This window comes from Malaya genurostris, chromosome 3 (assembly GCF_030247185.1).
Source record: "Malaya genurostris strain Urasoe2022 chromosome 3, Malgen_1.1, whole genome shotgun sequence".
NCBI lineage: Eukaryota > Metazoa > Arthropoda > Insecta > Diptera > Culicidae > Malaya > Malaya genurostris.
The window spans coordinates 248,464,507-248,479,149 of NC_080572.1; the positions used below are offsets into that span (position 1 = coordinate 248,464,507).

Below are 14,643 nucleotides of genomic sequence, written 5' to 3' on the forward strand. Positions count from 1 at the left end.
ACTCGTTGTGCGCCAAACATCAATCGTAGATCTTTGGTGACTTTTTCAACGGAAAATTCCATTGCCCATACAAAATAATTTTTTGGATTTTTTCCACTTTTTCAGCAAGTTCTCCTAATTTTTTTGATGTGCGAACCCGATGGGGGTTTAAAAACTGATCAAACAAAAAAAAAAAAGAATCATGTGAATCTGTCCATCCGTCCTTTCGTGATGCGATTACAAACAATGATCTCTGCATTTTTACATATATAGATATATAGATATAGGTTATCAAAAAATATATTATATAATCTGTAGAAATCTGGAGATCTCCTCCACACAAAAAAAAAGTTTAATGCCCCGAGTGAGGATCGAACTCACGACCTTAAGATTATGAGACTTACGCGCTACCGACTGCGCTATCGAGGCCTGGCTGCCGATGAGCCCGAGAACGCGCTCGAATTAGCACACCACCACCGCGGCGGCCAGTGCACGACGACGCCCGTAAGATAGCTGCAAATAAAAATATGCAAGCCACAAATCTAAAAACAAAGTAATAATCACAAACCACCTGGTAACATTAATAGCAAACCTCAACAACAACAACAACAACGGCAACAGCAAGAAACAACAGTGCAGCGATAGGAGTGCAACTTTCTGTAGTACAGAATGAATCGTGCCGCTAGCCGACGCACTCCTCTAGCAGTGGGTATAAAATTAGAACACGGCGTTGGAATGTACTTTATGTGCTTGTGCATCCACATTTCTTTCGATCCAATCAGCGGCCACAGCGCAAAACCGTTTATTTGTTTGTTTGTTGTTGTTGTTTTTGTTGATTGGGGCAGGGGGAGCCGAAGGTTTTTGATGTCGGTGGTTGTTGGTACCGCCACTGCCACTGCTGCTGCTGCTACTTATATCAATTTTATTCAAACCTGATAAGTTGCAAACACCAAGCTGTGGAACTTGCCCGAATGTGGACTTAATTAAATTAAAACTGAAATCGATGGATCAGGTCAGCCAGCTCCGATGATTTACCGCTTTTTTACCGTTGCTTGCTTTCTTCGTTTTGCAGTTCAGCTTTTGTGCCGAACCTGGTTTAAGGCTTATTCGTGACTGGTACTGACTGTAGGGAAGAAACCGAGAAATTGATTATGTTTTGATTGTTATTGCCTGGTATCAAGTCAATAAGGAATCAATTGAATGAGAATTTCCGGTCTTGGAAAAACACACTTGCTTTTGTAGTCACGTTAAGCAATTGATGCACGAGCATTAATAACAGTCATTTCACGAATTAACACCCCGATTGATCAGCCGGTACATGATCTCTGTAGATCTGAAGTTGCGAAACAATAAATAATGCTAATTATATTGCAGAACGGAATTAACTAGCAAGCTGAAATTTATAATTACTAGATATTCGAAGGCTTAGGAACGTCGTTTTGTACTCGAATTCGGCTTCACCGTTTCTTATTTTATGTTGATGGAGTAGCTAAGAATATGACGAGCCTTCTTGAAGTTTTGTTATGTATTTTTAATGGTGTTTATGTTCTGATAATTTTTTTTTAATTTTAATACGTTTATTTCATAAGGCCTAATATATTTCGAATACAGTCACAACGATGACTATTTAATAGAACATATTACTACTAGTCCTATTAAATATCATATTAGTATTCCGGTATTCATTAGCTAATCTACTCAAAAACACTATTTTTTATCAAACGATAAGCTGCTATTAACTACATTAAAGAAAAGAAAATCATAATCTTATAACTATTTCAGGTTTGTTTGTTTCAGCACATCATTTTTATTCAAAGTAAGATAGCTGACTATTGGTTGAACTCACGGAAGAGAAAGGAGGCAATTAGAAAAATATAAAACATATTGAAACTCCAACGGTCTTAACGAAATGGTAAAGAATTTTTATGTATGGAAGGTCGCGACTAGCAAAAATGTCGGGAACTGGGGCATTGAATAGTCTACCTTGAGTACGCAAGGAATTTATTAGTTGAGATCGGACATCACGACACTCCAGGCATGCCCAAACGACATGATTAATATTGCGATAACCTTCGGCACAAGCACAATGATTAGTCCGGAAAGTTCAATTCGAAGGATATGTGCATCTAACGTGTAGTGATTGGACATGAGTCTGAACATTACACGAATGAAATCCCTATATCAATGGAAACTGAATCAAATGCTTTATCTATGTCCAAAAATACAGATATTATTTGTTGTTTTTGAGCAAAGGCAATTTGGATGTCAGACGAAAGTAGTGCAAGGCGATCATTCGTCCCTTTATTTCTACGGAAGCCAAACTGAGTGTCTGACAGCAAGCCGTTCGTCTCGACCCAAGTGTCGAGATGTCGCAACGGGTCTATATGACTTGTGATTATAAGCTGGTTTTCCCGGCTTTTGAATGGCGATAACTTTCACAGGTGGAACCATATTTTGCTCAAGAAACTTGTTGAACAATTCTAACAAACGTCTTTTTGCGAGGTCGAGCAGATTCTTCACCAAGTTGAATTTAATTTTGTCCGACCCAGGAGCGTTATTGTTACAAGACAGGGGTGCTATAGGAAATTCCATAATCGAAAAGGGGCTATCAATCGAACCATTATTTGAAGGAGACTCCCGAACAATGCTCTGCGTAGGAACAGAATCTGGGCAAACTTTTCTAGCAGTCGTATATCCATCGGTTCAATTCTTCCTCACTCTCATTTCCCACGTCGTATTCCAATGGGTGCTCATCGCTTCGTACATCGTATTTTCTATTGAGATCGTATTGACATATGCCAGATATTTTGTCTTGCCTAGTAATATCTGTGATACTCGTGGAGATGCAGTGGTACCCATGGTCTCTAGAAACAACGAGTATCGGACTAACATTCCTTCCCTTCCTCAGTAGTACAGCCGTGGCCGGCGTCGTTATGGACCATGAATTGAAAAGTTTTGAGTGAATGTGTATGCACCGTAAAAATTATTTGCTTCTCCAAAGTGTAATTTTATTTGAAGTCTAAGCCTTTGCTAAGTTTGGAAAATTCGGTTCAGCCATCTCGGAGAGAAATGAGTACATATATTTTTATTTATATTTGTACACATACTGACATTTCACCATCTCGAAAAATTCGAAAATTCGAGGCCTTCGGAGTCAAATGTCGGGTCTGTCTATAATTTCATAGTAATTTATGGGACCACAAGACATTCTATTCGAAGTTCGAGAAAATCGGTTCAACTATTCCTGAGAAATTGAAGTAAATTCCATGTTTTCGTAGTCTTTGATCCCTATTTCCGGTATTTCCGGAAGAGAAAACCAAAGCCAAAGCCGGATCGTTTGATCATTTACTCTCTCCGGCAAATCGAAGTTAGTTCCATTTAGAAGTTCATAATAACTGTTTCCGGTACTTAAGGAAAGTGGAATGCCGAAATGAGTTTGTTTTGTTGGCCAAATGAGATTTGCAAAACTAGAACCTTTTTCAAACCAATTTTTAAGAATTCGAGGTCAATTATAAATAAAATCAAATAATCCAAGGAACCGGAAGACAGATCCAAATAAAATTCAGATCTGTCGAATGGTTGTGTTTATTATATTATCCAAAGCTGCAGATCTCCAAGGACCATTGCAAGATACCCTCGACAACTTGTCAACACGGGCTCTTCAACTGGGTATCGAGTTCTCTATAGAGAAAACTGAACTGGTTGTATTAACAATGAAGCGAGAACCAGCACAATTACAGCTTCAACTAGGGGGTGAAAACATAGCTCAGATCTTCACATTTATATATCTCGGGGTCTGGTTCGATTCCAAAGGCACCTGGGGATGTTACATTAGGTAACTGAAACAAAAATGCCAGCAGAGAATCAATTTTCTTCGCACAATAACCGGAACTTTGTGGGGTGGCCACCCAGGAGACCTGATTAGGCTATACCAAACAACGTTATTGTCCGTAATGGAATATGGAAAGTATACCCCATATTTCCTGGAGAAAATACGGCAACACTTGCGAACTTTATCTGAGCGGTCTTATTCAATATCGTTAGTCTGGGTCCCTTCGCATTGTTCCATTCCGGGAAATGAAAAGGCAGACTTATTGGCTAAGGTGGGCGCATTAGAAGGTGATATTTATGAAAGACCAATTTGCTTCAATGAATTTTTCAGTATCTCTCGTCAGAAAGCTTTCAAAAGTTGGCAAACTTCATGGAGCAATGGCGAACTGGGACGATGGCTACATTCCATTATCCCTAGGGTATCGACGAAACCTTGGTTCAGGGGAATGAATGTAAGTCGCGATTTCATTCGTGTTATGTTGCGGCTCATGTCAAATCACTACACTTTCAACGCACATCTCTGGCGTGTTGGGCTCGCGGAGAGCGGTCTCTGCACCTGTGGCGACGGTTATCAGGACATCGAGCATGTCGTATGGTCGTGCGTAGAGTATCGCGATGCCAGGTCGAAGCTATTGGAATCCCTTAGGGTCCGAGGTAGACCACCTGAGGTTCCGGTTCGGGATGTGTTGGCGAGTCGGGATAGTTCATATATGCTTCTCATATACCAGTACCTTAAACACATTGATATACAAGTGTAATGTGTTTATCCTCGTTCAGAAAGTATAAACTCCACCTACAGGTTCGACACTAACATCCGCCCGATTCTCTCGATCCCCGTCCCTGTCCACCATCTTCATTGGAACTAACAAGATCTTTTTTTTTGTCACTAACTTTTTCGTTCCCTCTTTCCTCGTCTCTACACCATCTCGATGGTACCGATGTAGTTTTCAGATATTTTGTTTCCCCCCCCCCCCCCCTTCGCTTTCCACAATATTTATTATTTTTCATTCTCTTCCGTACCATCACCATCACCACCCACGGAAGACCGCTCCAGTCGAAAACCAGCTTGCGGGCCACCCGCCGGGCCTTCGTAGTCTGGGGGTGTTTCCCGCGGACCCACACGGACCGAAGAATGCGGCCAGCATAGATATTTACCAACGCCATCTGGAAGACTCATGCTATATTCAATTCACCGACCACTGCCGATCGCCAGCAGAAAGCTGGATTTTCGAAAATCCGAGACGACATAATCTAATGATACTATTCTAGTTTTAAGTTAGTCGTGAATTAAGATTAGAAAATACCCTTGGCAGAGCTTAAGCCGTGTGCCTAAAAATGTATTATATTATTGAATAAACAACAAAAAAAAACTCTTTTAAACGAGATCTGTCGAATGGGATTATCAGCTCAAGCATTCGAAACTAAGTTTGAAAAAATCGGTTCAGCCATCTCCAAAAGAAGCTGGGGCAAAAATGTTTCACATAAACACAGGAATTTTGCCATTTCGACGAACTGGTATATGACACTCGCTTCAAAAGTCGGTTCTCACAGTGATTGTGTAGCTTATGTTTATGCGAAATACTGAAGGAGACTTTTTCTTGAGAATTTCCACACTTCGACGTGAACATTTCATACGGTCACCTAAACCAAATAGAGTTTCTCTTCATTTCCTTTTTTTGTTATTAAATATCTTATTTTCATGTTTATATACAAAATAGTAGTGTACAATGAAAGATAATATTTTCATTTTTCTAACAGTAGGGGAGACCGGGGCTCGTTGGCCGAGTAGCTTCTCTGAATAGGCTATTATACGCAGTGGCGACATCTTCAGTGATTTGGTGGAGTATTAGTTCACCCATATATCAACACAATTGATCTGAACTACGATTAAACAAGGAAAATTTTCAGGAATATGTCATATTGGGGTAGGTTAGTTCAATATAGTCAACTTTTTCAAGAATGCTCAACTCAACTCAACTCTTGTTCTATCTTTTGTTCTACAGCAATATAACTTTTGTTCCATGTCATCAGATCAGCAATTTATGATAAAATTTTCAGTTGTAGGAGATAACCACAAATACAAAATTCGAAATAAAATTTTTCTAGAGCGTTTGGAATTTTGGAAAATTCATATTCAGATCCGGGCTCAGCACTCAGTTCCAGATACAAAACAAAGTTCTGAAAAAGTGCAACTTTCAGTTCCAGAATCCAGATCCAAAATTCTATTCCAGAATCCAAGTTCACAACCAATCAACTTATGAAAACAATTATCGATATTTGATGGACATTTGGAAGTATGAACGAGGCATGCCGGTTTTTCTCGTATTCACGTCATCCAGTTATATCTCTATTGACAGCTTAAGTACTGGAATGTTTAACAATCCAGTACCATTTATTTGGTACATTTTACTTGCATTTTGAAAAATGGTATTGAACGAAGTATAATGTTTCATTCTAAAACTTTAGTTTTCACATAATAAATTAAGATCGACATTACCACCTCAGAGTAAAACCTATGTTAATAGCTGTTCTTTCCTTTCTTTTACTTGAGATTCTACTTACAACCTTACATGATAACAGCCATGGTTGAAAAAAGCAATAGTAGTTCGCTCTTCTACTGATTAATAAATCTTCAAGAGAAAAAACATCAGTTTATTAATGAAAAATGTTCCATATAAAATAATATTGCTGTTTCGAATTTCCGCTCAACGACAGCGAAGAAAACTGTTTTTACATTTTGCATAAGCATAAGCATAAGAATTTAATGGTAAAAACATGCAGGTATGCGACAAATATTGCTAATGAACGATTAAAAGACACATGAGAGAAACCCTGGCATACCATTATTTGTACATTTCGTAGAATAACCCCAATTCAAGCCGTTTGGTTTGGTCTTTTGGCAGCATCACATGCAAAAGCACCATATGTTATGAAATGGGTCATTTGGGCGTCGAATTTGAAGACATACCTTCTCCACAGAACGGTATACAGAAATGTCGGAGTAGTTGAAACTTTCTGCTCGAAAAAACTCTAAACATTACTACTCCCCATCGGATGGCGCACTTCATCTGACTTCAAGCTTTCCTGTTCATTTTCGAATAAGCTCTCAATCAAATGAATGACGGTGGAAGCTTTCGCAAGCTGTAGTCACTCCGACTTCGGTTGCGATGGTTTTCGAAACGATGGAACTAATACATAAGGCAGTTGGTACACTGCATATCCACCCACCCACTACTAGACCCGATTGCATACATGTGAAGTTGTGTGCAGCATAATCGCAATAATAGTATGCATCATAAGACTCTCGTTATAAACCGTAATTTGCTTATGCCGTAGGTTGATTCAACATTCAGTGAATGCTTGGAATGATTTTCTTCCTTTATATTAACAGGGGTTCGAAATGATTTATTCGTATTCACAATAAACCGGATATGTCTTTGACATTACCAATTGCCTTTTATTTTTATTCTCTCACATTGAAATGGTGATCAGTTCGGAGAGAATAATAATTAATATAATTCGTTAATTTGATTTTTTGAAATCTCATAGATAGATAGAAACGATAGAAATATCAGGTTCTTGAAATAATTAAATATTAAATATCCACCTGGAAGCTACTGACACAGCGCATCATTACCAGTACGAATATTGAAAAATTAGGACTTAAGAATAACTTTTTTTTTATATTCTTATTATGAGTGTTAGATTAGAAAATGTTAATTATTCATAAACTAAATACGCATCGATTGCTTACCAATTGCAAAGGATCGAAAGTTTTTCTGTAATATTTGATCCATCGATTGAACAGTAACCTCGAAACACGATTTGTTCAAAACCTCCCTGTTTGAAACGGTTCCGTGAAAACAGCAAATCAGACACCATCCATTAAACACTGGAAATACCGAAATATGTAAACAGGCAAAATTATCAAAGATGAAAAATTGAAACTGTGTATCTTAAGTTAACAATTATGTAACTAGAATTAAACTAATTAAATGAAGTCCATTTAACAACAACAACCTCCCTGAGTCCTTGACTAAAGAAATTGGCATGCTTAAACAAAACGCATGGAAACATATTTTTCCCATTTAGAGGTTAGCCTGATTTTGTGCTCAGGACACATAATGCTTAGCGTTTCAAATTGAACTGCCGAGTTTTGCATTAAGCAGTTCAATTTGAGCTGCTATGCACTGATGAGTCTGAGACGAAACGTAAACAAAATTAATCTTTTTTCTGTAAATCGCTGTCAGAAAGTTGGGTTTGGGATAGGTCAAACACACGATATTTTTTATCGTGTAATTCAGGACCCTTAATTTGAACCTAAGTTTTTGAAAATCGGTCACGCTATATCTGAGGAAAGTGAGTAAGTAATCAGCTTCGGTGTTGGTTTTTTCGTTTTCTTTATAAAGTGTACAAAACTGAACAAAGCACGCTGTGTACATTGTTTGGTAAGGCATGATGTGCTTTCTTCTTCCGTGCCAGAACGTACTGGTGCGCTGGTGCGTACTGTTGTTGCATCGTCATTTTATATGGCGGGGCCCAAAACTTAGTTTAGGCCTAAATTGCTCTAAAGAAGTCAAAATTATTGGAAGAGAGAAAGTCAATAATAAAAACTGTGACAGAATAAATAAAAGCTAGTGCAGTGTGCCTTAGTGCATATATCGTTAAATAAAGAATTAAAAAAGTTCATAGAATTTTAAGCAATCCTTCCATTGTTTACATATTGTGATTTTCCTGGGCAATCTAGTGTTAAATGCGCATCCTTACGTTATATAATTCAACAAGCCTACTAACACCTGATTTTATTTTATTTTATTTTATGTTCTTAATGAAATCCGAGCCTGCTGAAACAAAGGATTATCATCGAAGATTTAAGACCAAGAAACAGACCCTAGAATGTTCTCAAGAAAATGAAATATAATAGGTATTTTATAAAATTACCTAGCTTTTGGTAAGTAAATTTTGGTATTATTATTAATATTATTATTATTATTATTATTATTATTATTATTATTATTATTATTATTATTATTATTATTATTATTGTAATTTTTATTATTATCAATCTTATTATTATTCCTTTATTCCTGATAATCTACTAGCTTGTGATATTAACAGGTGTCTCCGGTATAGTAAAAAGCAATGCAATGGGGCAAAAAGAAACGTATCATTACATCGACAAAGATAGAAACAATTAGAATAGATTAGATTGGATAGTGTAAGTAGACCAAACATATCTACATTGATTAGGGAACTTCAAAGTAATAATCGTAAGTACCGCTTCAGACATAAAAGATTATATAGGAAAGCAGGGCCAATACCGAAGCGGATACAATGCGAAATTTTCCAAAGTTTCATCGACGAGGACATTTAAGACACAGAAGCAGCTGATAGGATGACAAAATACCAATACGATACAGACGCACGACTCAATGATTGACTGGTTACAGGGTGAAGCACACACTTCCTGCCCAAGTGACAAACTCTCTGGTGAACTTGCAATAGAAGATATTCGTATCTTTAGTTGCAAATTGATAACTACCTATCATAGGCCTATAGGGTTTCCTCCTTCGTTACTAGTGTTCATTTGGGCACCATAGCCTAGTTCGTCCGGTATGGAAAGTGTAGATCGTTGTAACCACCCCCCTCGGCCAGAGCAGCCTATAAAGGGGAAAAAAATTATTTTTATAATAATAAAAATATTTCCATGATTTTTAATATTATGATTATTATTATTATTATTATTATTGTTATTATTATTATTATTATTATTATTATTATTATTATTATTATTATTATTATTATTATTATGATTATTATTATTATTATTATTATTATTATTATTATTATTATTATTATTATTATTATTATTATTATTATTATTATTATTATTATTATTATTACTCTTGCATAGATCGTCGATACATTTCAGACCAGGCCATTGTAATTGTCTCCTACTGAAATATCGAGAAGAATCAGATATCTTCGCTCGTAATAGTTTTCAAAAATATACATTTTTTTGTACCTAGCCTGTATTAACAAATTAAAATGGAATTGTTTCAAGTTTAGAATATACAGTTTTAGAATAGTAGCTGTTTAATGTAACTAATCTGTACTTGAATGTTGGTGCATCATCTCAAACTCCAGTAGTGAAAAAGGGGAAAGCTTGCACAATTCACACAATCAATCAACTAACTGATATTCGGAAGTGTGAAGGAAGCGTGTCAGTTATTTTTTGTATTCACGACATACAGTTATGTCTCTGACATTACCCATCCGCCTTTTTGTTTATATTCAAGATTTAAAGAAAAGTTTTTCGAAAAATCCTCTAGTAATAAAGGGTGATTTTTTGCTGGTATCTTTTTGGCATCACTGTTTTTGACAGATCACGCGTTAATCGTGTCTTGTGTCATTGTCAAACTTGTTCAGTTTGATCTGTAATGTAATTATGAATCGTCGTTTGGTCTATAATTGAATCATGAATGGGCGCTGGCAAAGTTGGAGGAAGATCCACTTTTTTATCGAAAAAATGTGTTTAGCGATGAAGCTCATTTATGGTTGAATGAATACATCCACAAGCAAAATCTGGAGTAAAGACCAGCAAGAGACTCTGCAAGAGCTACCAGTGCATCCCAAAAAAGTCACTGTTTGGTGTGAATTATGGGCTGGTGTCATTATTCGTGAAATACCGAACGATATGTTGGAGAGAGTGTGCCCATATTGGACCTTGCGCATGGGTTGTCTAAAGCGAAACTGACTCCAACATTTGCATGAAATCATTTTCAAACATCAAATTATATTGATCGTTCTATCGATTCCAATAAATATATCATCAATTTTCTCAAACTTCTTGTGTTTTTTTTTAAATCAAATCTTATACCTCACAAAAAATCACCCTTTATGCATAAAAACATGAGAAACACCACTACGTGGGTTAAAACAGGTTTTTTTCAATTAGTTTTTCTCGTTTGTTGCTGATAAAAAAGGTTAATTAAGTCCACGCTTTATGTTTAGGTACCCAAATTTTTATTTCATTTCCGGACTTCAGTGGGTTGTATCAAGAGTCGCCATATTCATATAATTTAGAAAAAAAAAACAAAATGACGTTATATTTTGCCGTATAGTGGAACTACCGACTGTTACTATAATCAAGTAGCGCAAGGAAAACCGACCCCTAGCTTGGCTTGCTGCAGTATGGGCGACAGTTCGTTTATTCCGTCGTTCGGCCGTCCGTCCGTCCGTCCAGAGAGTAGAAGAGAATGCCACCCCCTCTATGAGTACGGATAGTATACACTGTGTTTGTTTGGCTTGGTGCGGATTTTGCCAACCAGAAGCCTAGCACAGCAGCAGCCGTCAGCGAAAGAATCTTCTCCTGTTTCCGCTCCTCGAATGCGCGATCGGTATTCAGATTGCCAAGTGGAAAATACGGAAAGCTCGCCTCAGTGAGCGAGTGACAGCAGTGTGAATCGGACGGCAGTTTCTAGTGGAAGCGCTGAAGAGAGAAATAAAAGAGGCTGTTTGTGAAAGAAAAGTGGCCGTTTTTTCCTTATCTTTCTTTTCCTACGTTCCTAGAGATTTGGCTGAAAGTTTTTCACAACCACCGTCGGTGGCGTCGTAAAAGTCGTTAAAGTTTCGGTGTCATCCAGTGTGTGTGTGTCGGGTTTCGAGTGTCGAGAGGAAGGAACTATTTCGTGCCTGACGGAGATTCGTGTGTTGTCTTGTTCTTTGTGTACGAAGTTTTCGGAGTTTCCTGTCGTAAAAGTAAGAAATTTTTCCTACTCTGCCGTCGTAAGAGCGTTCCTGTTTTAAAGTGGTGTTGCAGAATGTACGATGATTTTCGAGCAATTTTCCATAATTCAATTATCTAATCAAAAAATGTGAGAGCGTGTTGGTTCGGCACACGGCGAAAATGGAATGGCAAACTGTGCGTTCGCAGTTTTTCAAGGATTTTGCAGAATCGCGGTGGTGTCCAAAACAAATGTAGAAAGAAAGGTGATCGTGTTACGAAATCAGTTCAAAACGTGGACAGTGTGAAGGTGGAATTATCAAACCAGATTGCAAAGCATCATGCAATTCCGAATGGATAATGTGAGTGTGCCTCGACGAACAAAGCAAACTATGAGTTCGAAACGAAACAGGATACTTCGATCGCCAAACGTAAAATCCAGAAGAACAAAAGCCATTCGAGGAGAGCTGTAACATTTATTGCCTGAAATTACATCCCTAATTAATTTTTCATGTAACGTAACTTCATCTATGTGTAACGTGTTGGCATCCTTTCCGATAGGAAGGATATACACACGAAGGGAAACAAGAAAACGATGTAACACACCGTAATAAGGAGAGTGCCTTGAGGATCTTTTTTTTTTGCTCCAACACAAAGCCGTGGAAATGTTTTGGATTTTTCCTCTCACAACCACTACAACCACTACCAACACGACTAGAAGGCCACCACAGTTTATCAGCAATACCAACAGAGCGAGGACCATGTGGTCCGTCCCCCATTCGGAGAATGAGAATGCCTGCTTCTCTGCTCTCCGTCGTTCCGACCGAAAAAGCACGTGGTTCGTTGGTGTTCGTGCGAGAGTCTGCTATTTTCGCTAGTAGCTCTGCCAATAGGGTAGAAAAAAAAATTGCACACGAAACTGACGTGGGTGAAAGCTTTGCTTGTTTTCGTGGCTGATAGCAAGTTTCTGTGTTACATCGATTAGTGTGCGCCGTCTTTTACTCGTCAATTTTTACGCTTTTCCAGCCCACTTCAAGGCTGCTGCTGATGCTGGGCTGAATAGGGAAAATGTCAAAGTTTGTATTTACATTGCGATGAGCGAATCTATCTTGCCGTCGATGAGTCTTTTCAGTAAATGTAAAACGTCACCGATGAAGGTTATTTTAAATATGTAATCGTTTTACTCTAGGGCCTCCAATCGAAAGTCAATCTATTTTCCCTTTTTAGACCGTTGTTTGAAGGAATAATTAGTCATACAGAAATATTTTTTATCTCAATTTAGGCCAAACACATGGTCGGGACACAAATAAAATCGCGATCAGTTTCCTAGGAAACTAAAGGCTTAACTGTTGTAATTTGAAAATGAAGTACACAATAATTTTGATCGCCTTGGTATTAGCGGAGAAAGAGATTAGACGGCAAATACGTATTAATTGATGTATCTCATTACCCATCAAAAAAATTTTTTTTATTTGTGACTTCTGGTCAGTCACTACAGTCTATGAGAGGAGAAAAGATAGGAAAACTATAGAGCCATATTACTCAACGATTCCAGTTCGGATTGTAAAAAGTAAACAACCTTTACCTTCACTTTCTGACGTAACAGAGATTCGGATGATTTGCATTGATGAGATGCCCAAGTTCGACTCCTTTGGTAGAAGTTAAAAGTTTGGTTACGAGACCACTTCTGCTTACCTAAAATTACCTTTGTCAAACCTCATTTTCCAATCATTATAAAATATTCTCGTTTTGACTCGAATGTATTTGAAATTTACTCAGTAATACCGTCGTGGTGGAGTAATATCATCAATACAAGCAGCTAATAATATTAACATACATAGTCGGTGTTGAACAGTTGTTCGCACCGCACGCGAATAGCTCTTGGCTCCTGGAAAATTTTCTAGCTACCTAGAGTTTCATTGATTCAAGGCTTTAGTTTTTTTCAAGACTACCTGAATCACTAACAGTCATTTGAAGACAAACAATTAGTAAGCCTTTCTCAAGGCTACACAAAGAGTTATATTCTAATATAATAAGTCTTTTTCAAGACTAAGAAATTAGTCAGCCTTTTTTAAGGCTAGCCATTCAAAGAATTATTCTTCGAAATAATCAGTCTTTATTAAGACTACCACAAAATCAGTCTTTATCAAGACTTATCCAAACTAGGAGTCTAATCGAAGACTAATTTAGCCTAGGTAATTTATATTTTTCAAAAATGCCTTCGTCCGATCGGAAAGGCAACAAGCCTAAGGCTAAAAATATTTCAATACGGAAGAAATCTCAATCTGTTATTTACATTTTTTCTAATAACATTGACGATTTTATAGAATCTGAATGTGGGGGATGGGTATAGCGTGATGGGTAAGTCAATGCCTTTCACGCAGCCCGCCTGGGTTCGATTCCCAACCCCGCACATAGGCTCAGAAAGTTTTTCTGGCCCGAAGAGGCGAATGACATTAATGTTAAAGCCTCTATAATCAAAACAAAAAAAAAATCTGAATGTAAAAATAAAAGACAACAGACTTTGATCCTATGCCGTCTAACAATATTTACGATATTCTTCCTGAATCCGATTGTAGAGACATAGAAGAAAATTCTTCAAAAATTCCCAAAATGGACCCTTGCCGTTCTGGGAAGAAACAACAATCTATGCCACCAGTGACGGTGATTATTTCCGACTTCAAAGCATTCGGTACTGAGTTTTCTATTTTTCTCCCGGAAGTAAAAGTCTCATTCCAAATCGGACGAAGAGGAGAATGTCAAGTCTTGGTTGATGGATTGGAAGATTACGAACGTCTTATTCGATATTTGTCCGAGAAACTTCATAAGTTTTATTCATATGATATAAAATCAGACAGACCCTTCAAGGCTGCCTTGAAAGGCTTATCAAATGATCAAAGTATTGATGAAATTAAAAATGTACTAAAAGAATTGCTTGGTTTTGCCCCTTCTCAAGTAATACTCATGAAAAAAAAGAGCGAATGGTACTTCTAAACCACGCTCTGGAATTTCCCATGAACTTTACCTAATACACTTCAATCCAAAGCAATTTGAAAACTTTAGAATAGGTACGTTTCATTTCCCACATTAAAATTCATTGGGAACAT

The 14,643-nt window shown here is 37.4% G+C and overlaps 1 protein-coding gene and 1 non-coding gene across 6 annotated transcripts in view; one reads left to right on the forward strand and one right to left on the reverse strand.

Moving 5' to 3' along the window:
• Nucleotides 1-335: 335 nt before the first annotated feature.
• Nucleotides 336-408, reverse strand: Trnam-cau (transfer RNA methionine (anticodon CAU)). Its single transcript has one exon. It is a non-coding gene; the product is annotated as a tRNA-Met (tRNA).
• Nucleotides 409-11,246: 10,838 nt separating this feature from the next.
• Nucleotides 11,247-14,643, forward strand: part of LOC131435325 (protein GDAP2 homolog) — a 215,121-nt gene continuing 211,724 nt past the window's right edge. For 2 of the 5 annotated variants that reach the window (XM_058603073.1, XM_058603076.1), the window contains exon 1: nucleotides 11,247-11,571. The gene's annotated coding sequence lies outside the window, so the exon portion shown is untranslated. Of the gene's footprint in view, nucleotides 11,572-11,628; nucleotides 11,899-14,643 lie in introns of those variants that run through there. The other 3 variants (XM_058603077.1, XM_058603078.1, XM_058603074.1) reach the window with 2 other exon arrangements.